Source organism: Marmota marmota, unplaced genomic scaffold, assembly GCF_001458135.2.
Source record: "Marmota marmota marmota unplaced genomic scaffold, marMar, whole genome shotgun sequence".
In the NCBI taxonomy this organism is placed as follows: Eukaryota; Metazoa; Chordata; class Mammalia; order Rodentia; family Sciuridae; genus Marmota; species Marmota marmota.
This window is the reverse complement of record NW_025999872.1, coordinates 1,374,086-1,380,186: the sequence shown is the minus strand read 5'-3', so window position 1 is coordinate 1,380,186 and position 6,101 is coordinate 1,374,086. Positions and strand designations below refer to the sequence as shown.

The 6,101-nt window shown below is 36.0% G+C and overlaps 1 protein-coding gene across 1 annotated transcript in view; it reads right to left on the bottom strand.

The window, feature by feature from the left end:
• Npepps (aminopeptidase puromycin sensitive) overlaps nucleotides 1–6,101 on the bottom strand; it is an 89,746-nt gene that overhangs the window by 50,331 nt on the left and 33,314 nt on the right. The gene's annotated exons all lie outside the window — the stretch shown is intronic.

The window sequence follows — 6,101 nt, the reverse complement described above, 5'->3', positions numbered from 1 at the left end:
CCACGCACTGAGGCAAGAGGATTCCAAGTTCAAGGCCATCCTGGGGAACAGCCCAGAACCTGTCTCAAAATAAAAAATAAAAAGAGCTGGGGATGGGGCTGGGGCTGGGGCTCAAGCAGTAGCAAGCTAGCCTGGCATGCGTGCGGCCAGGGGTTCGATCCTCAGCACCACATACAAACAAAGATGTTGTGTCCGCCAAAAAACTAAAAAATAAATATTAAAAATTCTCTCTCTTAAAAAAAAAAAAGAGCTGGGGATCTAGCTATAGTAAAGCATCCCTGTGTTCAATTGCCAGTAACAACAACAACAACAAAAAAAAACTCCTTTTCAAGAAGATCATAATACACCTGACAATTCATTATTAATTTAATTATAACTAATTGGTTATATATGTATAAATAAAGGCTCTTTTTAAGAAAAATCCATTTATTTCTTAGTTGTAGTAAAGGACACAATACCTTTATTTTATTTATTTTATATGTGGTGCTGAAGATTGAACCATGCTAGATGAGCACTTTACCACTGAGCCACAACCCCAGTGCCTAAATAAAGGCTCTTATTGAAATAATTTATTATGTGAGTGTTGCTACATTTCAGAAAAAAAATATTTTAAATACAATTGGCATTTTAAAATCTATGCACAGGGCTGGGGTTGTAGCTCAGTGGTAGTACACTTGCCCAGCACGTATGAGCCACTGGGTACAATCCTCAGCACCACATAAAAATAAATAAATAAAGGTATTATGTCCATCTACAACTAAAAAAAAAAAAAAAGATTTAAAAACATCTATGCACATATAAAATATTTGGATACAGAATGCATGAGTGTCTATGTTAGTAGTCTATTAATTAGAAGTATAGTAGTATATTGATTATTAATAAGAAGTAAAAAAAATTTTTTTTGAAGGGGGTAGTGCTGGGGATTAACCCAGGACCTCACATATCCTAAGAAGGCACTCTACCATTGAGCTATAATCTCAGCCCCAGAAATAGAATTTAAATATAACCCTAACTTACATAAAACTATATGACAAGAAAGAGCTTACACTCAAAAACCAATTACAATACACTCACTTTAACTAAAAGTTTACTTACAACAATATAGACCTAGAGTTTTCATTTAATAAGATGGGCTCATAAACTGGATTTTTAATGTCTTATTTTAAGAATTAAGATAATTACTTAAAGATAATTACTTAAAATTAAGATACAATTTTAACTATAAGTAAAAAAAATTCAAAACTATGTATACGATATGCTATCATTTGTGAGCACAAACTTTCTCATACATGACATCTATAAAGGCACAGAAACTCTGAGGAAGGATATGTGATAAAAGATAATTATCACCATGAAGGGGGTTGGGAGGGCTGTATAATCTATGCTGTTTTCACATTCTGAATTTGGCATCATGTGGCATATATTAACTAAGAAAGTTTTCAAATGTTTAAAATTACTTTTTAAAGATATTCATTTTGAGATCCTAATCAAATTTTTATAGCCAGTCTGCTAATGAATATGTGATCCTATTCTGGGTCTTCCAAGAATGGTTTAATAAGAAGAAGATGCTCTTGCCTAGGTCTTTAGGTTTTGGGCCACCCATAGTTTAAAAATTATGATTGTTCTTACAGAACAAAGAGGGTACAGTGACTCACCTCATTTATATAATCAGTCAGTCTTGAAGGGTAACAGTCCTCAAGGAGCAACAATACTTTATAACTAAAAGAAGGCAAACACTTGTATAGTATTACTTTAGTTTGTGCCAAAATTTCAGAGCCTCCCTCATGTGAATTCTTCCAAAATACAAAGTTAATTTTCTGCTCAACATTTGTGCAGATATGCTAATATTTAGTCCAGTGTGTTTCCTTTAAATATCCCTGCTCAGGGCAGGGATATAGCTTAATGGCAGAACACTTCCCTCTTCTGTGGTAAAATGTCCTTGGTTGGAGTCTCAGCACTGCAAAGGGAAAAAAGGTCCTTACGAAACAAACTTCATCTTCCGTGGCCTCCTCTATGAGCCCATCTATTTAACTCCTAATTATCACCATCTCTGCTGACTTTTCCTGCTTTTCACTTAATATAGTAATTCTGGTTCTCCCCTTTTGACAAAACAGGCCTTTTCTTTGGCAAACACACAGCACCATGAGGGACCCTACTGTTATTGTTAGAATCAATGCGTATTATCGATAAATAATACAATCAGTAATTTTAAGGTAACTCCTGCTTTCCTTATTAAATAGTATTTAGATAGCAAAATTTTCTTTAGAAAAACTACTTAAGTATGTCCATGTGCCCTTATGAACTTGGAATATCTTTATTTAATCATTTTTATTCAATCAGTACTATAAGGAATAAAAAATGAGGAGTTTCCTTCCTATAAGTCTCACTGATTCTCTGGTCTCTTTCATTAACAGAATTAGCACAGAATATTTCTAGATACTTTAGTGCCATCTCAAATTTATTTATTTATTTAGGGTACTGGGGATTTGACCCAGGGGCAATTTACCACTGAGCTACATCCCCGATCCTTTTTATTTTTTATTTTAAGACAGAATCTCACTAAGTTGCTTAAGGCCTCACTAAACTACGGAGGCTGGCCTTGAACTTGTGATCTTCCTGTCTTAGCCTCCCGAGCCTCTGGGATTACAGATATGGGCTACCACGATTGGCTCAAATTTAAACACTATTGGTAAATACTATTGGTATTCATAAAAATGAAAAATGCTGGGTGCAGTAGTACATACCTTTAGAAATGGTTTGCTACTCTCTTGACCCAGAAACCTCCACAAAATCATGCAAATCAATAAGTTCAGGGGCTAGGGGTATAGCTCAATGTAGAGTGCTTACCCTAGAATACACAGGCCTTGGGTTCAATCACTGGAACCACAAAAAATAAAACTCAGTTAAAGAGGTTCAAATCTTTGTGTTCACACTAAGAACATCCATGAAACTGCCATCAAGGGTATGCATACCCAAAAAAACACAGAGTGTCTGGAGGATGTCACCTTAAAAAGTAATGTTTGAGGGCTGGGGTTGTGGATCAGTGGTAGAACGCTTATCTAGCATGTGTGAGGCACTAGGTTTGACTTTCAGCACCACATACAAATAAATAAAAATAAAGATTCATTAACAACAAAAACAACAAATTAAAAAAAAAAGCAATGTGTGAGTGCTGGGTGCAGTGGCACATACCTTTAATCCCAGCAGCGCAGGAGCCTGAGGCAGGAGGATTGTCAGGTCAAAACTAGCCTCAGCAACTTAGTGAGGCCCTAACCCTAACCCTGTCTCTAAATAAAATACAAAATAGGACTGGGGATGTGGCTGAATACTTGACTATCCCTGAGTTCAATCTTCAGTAGCCCCCAGAAAAAAAAAAAAAAAGCAATGTGTGCTATTCGGGTGTTACAATGGAGGAGTTGGAAAGTGTGCCCAGGCCAAACAGTGGGGCTGGACACAGGATTGGTGGCTTAAAAGGAGTAATGAATTTCTGTTGCACAAGCTTAAAAATGCAGAGAATAATAACTCAGAATTTGGGGCTGGAGATGTGGCTCAAGCGGTAGCGCGCTCGCCTGGCATGTGTGCGGCCGGGGTTCGATCCTCAGCACCACATACAAACAAAGATGTTGTGTCCGCCGATAACTAAAAAGTAAGTATTAAAAAATTCTCTCTCTCTCTCTTAAAAAAAAAAAAACAACTCAGAATTTAAGGGTTTAGATTATAGATTATGTGGTCACTGAATATCTGTAGGTGAACAAAGCACCCAGGATGCATGGCTGTACTTAACAGAGCTCATGGTTGGATTAACCAATACATGAGTTCCCCCTGCCATACTGAAATGATCCTCAGTGAAAAGGAAAAAGGCCAAGCATGGTGCCACATGCCTGTTACTCGAAGTGATACAGAAGGCTGAGACAGGATGATCCAAATTCAAGGCCAGCCTCAACTGAGCTCTGTTGGATGTGGCTCAGTAGTTAAGTGCCCCTGGGTTCAATCTCCAGTACCGCACACCACCAAAAAGAAAGGAAGGAAAGAAGGAAGGATGGATCAATAATTCCTAAACCAGAAGATAATTTGCATGAAATATATCCCTGAAGAAACAAAACCTTATGGCACAAGAATTGATTATGGTTTTATGAATAAAATAAATGCAAATAAAAGTTTTATTTAAAAAAGGGAAATATAGGGCTGGGGCTGGGGCTCAGTGGTAGAGCACTTGCCTAGCATATGTGAGGCACTGGGTTCAATACTCAGCACCACATAAAAATAAACAAATAAAATAAAGGCATTCTGTCCATCTACAACTACAAAAAAAAAATTAAAAAGGGAAATATAAACTGTATTTAAAATATATGGGGGAGGGGGGATAGTAGAGGATAGGAAAGGTAGCAGAGCACGACAGTCACTAGTATGGCAATATGTAAATCAATGGATGTGTAATTGATGTGATTCTGCAATCTGTATATGGGCTAAAAATGGGAGTTCATAACCCACTTGAAGCAAAGTGTGAAAGATGATATATCAAGAACTATGTAATGTTTTGAACAACCAACAATAAAAAAAAAATAAAAATAAAATATATGAAAAGGGGGTTGGAGGTGTAGCTTGGTGGGAGATCCCCTGGCTAGCATGCTCAAGGCCTTGCGTTTAATCCCCAGCAATGAAAAAATTCCAATATATATGAATTCACAAACACATACAAATGAATATTTTCATTGCACGTGTACACGTGTATGTATATGTTTGTGTATATATACAAACATGAAAATATGAAAAATTCGTAATACTAATAAAGAAATTCAAAATAAAGACACTGCAAGATAACCAATTTTTAACCTATCAGATTAAAACAAGGATAAAAAAAATCTCAGATATACTGCTGATGAGGGTGTTTCCTTAACAAATTGGTGAATATTAGTCGAATCTCTCTGAAGTGAAATTTGAATATCAATCACAATTACAAAATACAAGCCAGGTCTAGTGGCATAGGCCTGTAATCCCAGCAACTGGGGAGGCTAAGGTAAAAGGATCACAGGCTTGAGGCCAGCCTTAGCAACTTAGAGAGGACCCACCCCTCCATCTTAAAAAAAATAAAAAAATAGAACTCTGTGGTAAAGCAACCTAAGTTCCCCTGTACTTAAAAAAAAATCATAATTATAAAATACATATTTTCATATATATTTATTAAAACAGAAAAAAAGTCAATCAAAATTGTTACTGTTTATGCCAGCCTTGTATATACAGATATATGCACACACATATATTTGAAAAAATTCTTAATACAAAATAAAGATATGTGTGTATGTGTGTGTATACGTGTGTGTATGTGTGAGTGTGTATGAGTGTATGTGTATACACATAGTCTCTGACTCAGCATTTGTTCTCCCAGGAATTTATCCTACATATACCTTCCTGCATGTACAAAATGATGTGAGATATATACAAGGTTGTTCATTGTAATATGGAATTCCATTTAAATGATCATCAATAGAGGACTAGCTTGATGAATTATGATAAATTTATTCCACCAAATACCATTTAACCATAAAAAATAAGAAAGCCTTTTATGTACTGATTTATAACAACTTCCAAGATATGCAGAGCACAGAACAGTTTCTCCTAAAATGCTACATGTACATTAAAAAGGAAGTTTGTAATTCACTAAAATAGCTGCTTTCTTAGTAAAATTTAACAGACAAAATAGATTTTAAATTTAGGACACTCTCTCTGGTTCCTCACCCCATTTAACTTTTCAGTGTTAGCCTTCTACAAACATATAACATACTGCATCAAAAAAGTCTTCCTGCATTAATTTTTTTTTTTTTCACCAGCAATTGAACCTAGAAACGCTTAACCACTGAGCCACATCCCCAACCCTCTTTATTTTGTATTTTCAGGCAGTATCTTGCTAAATCACTTAGGGCCTTGCTAAACTGCTGAGGCTGGCTTTGAATTTGTGATCCTCCTGCCTCAGCCTTCTGAGCTGCTAGGATTATAGTGTACACCACTGTGGCTGGCTTTATGATGAAACTGCATCATGGGAAAGGATGATTGAGATGAGATGGTATACTCAGGAGGCTACCTTTTTTTTTTTTTTTTTTTTT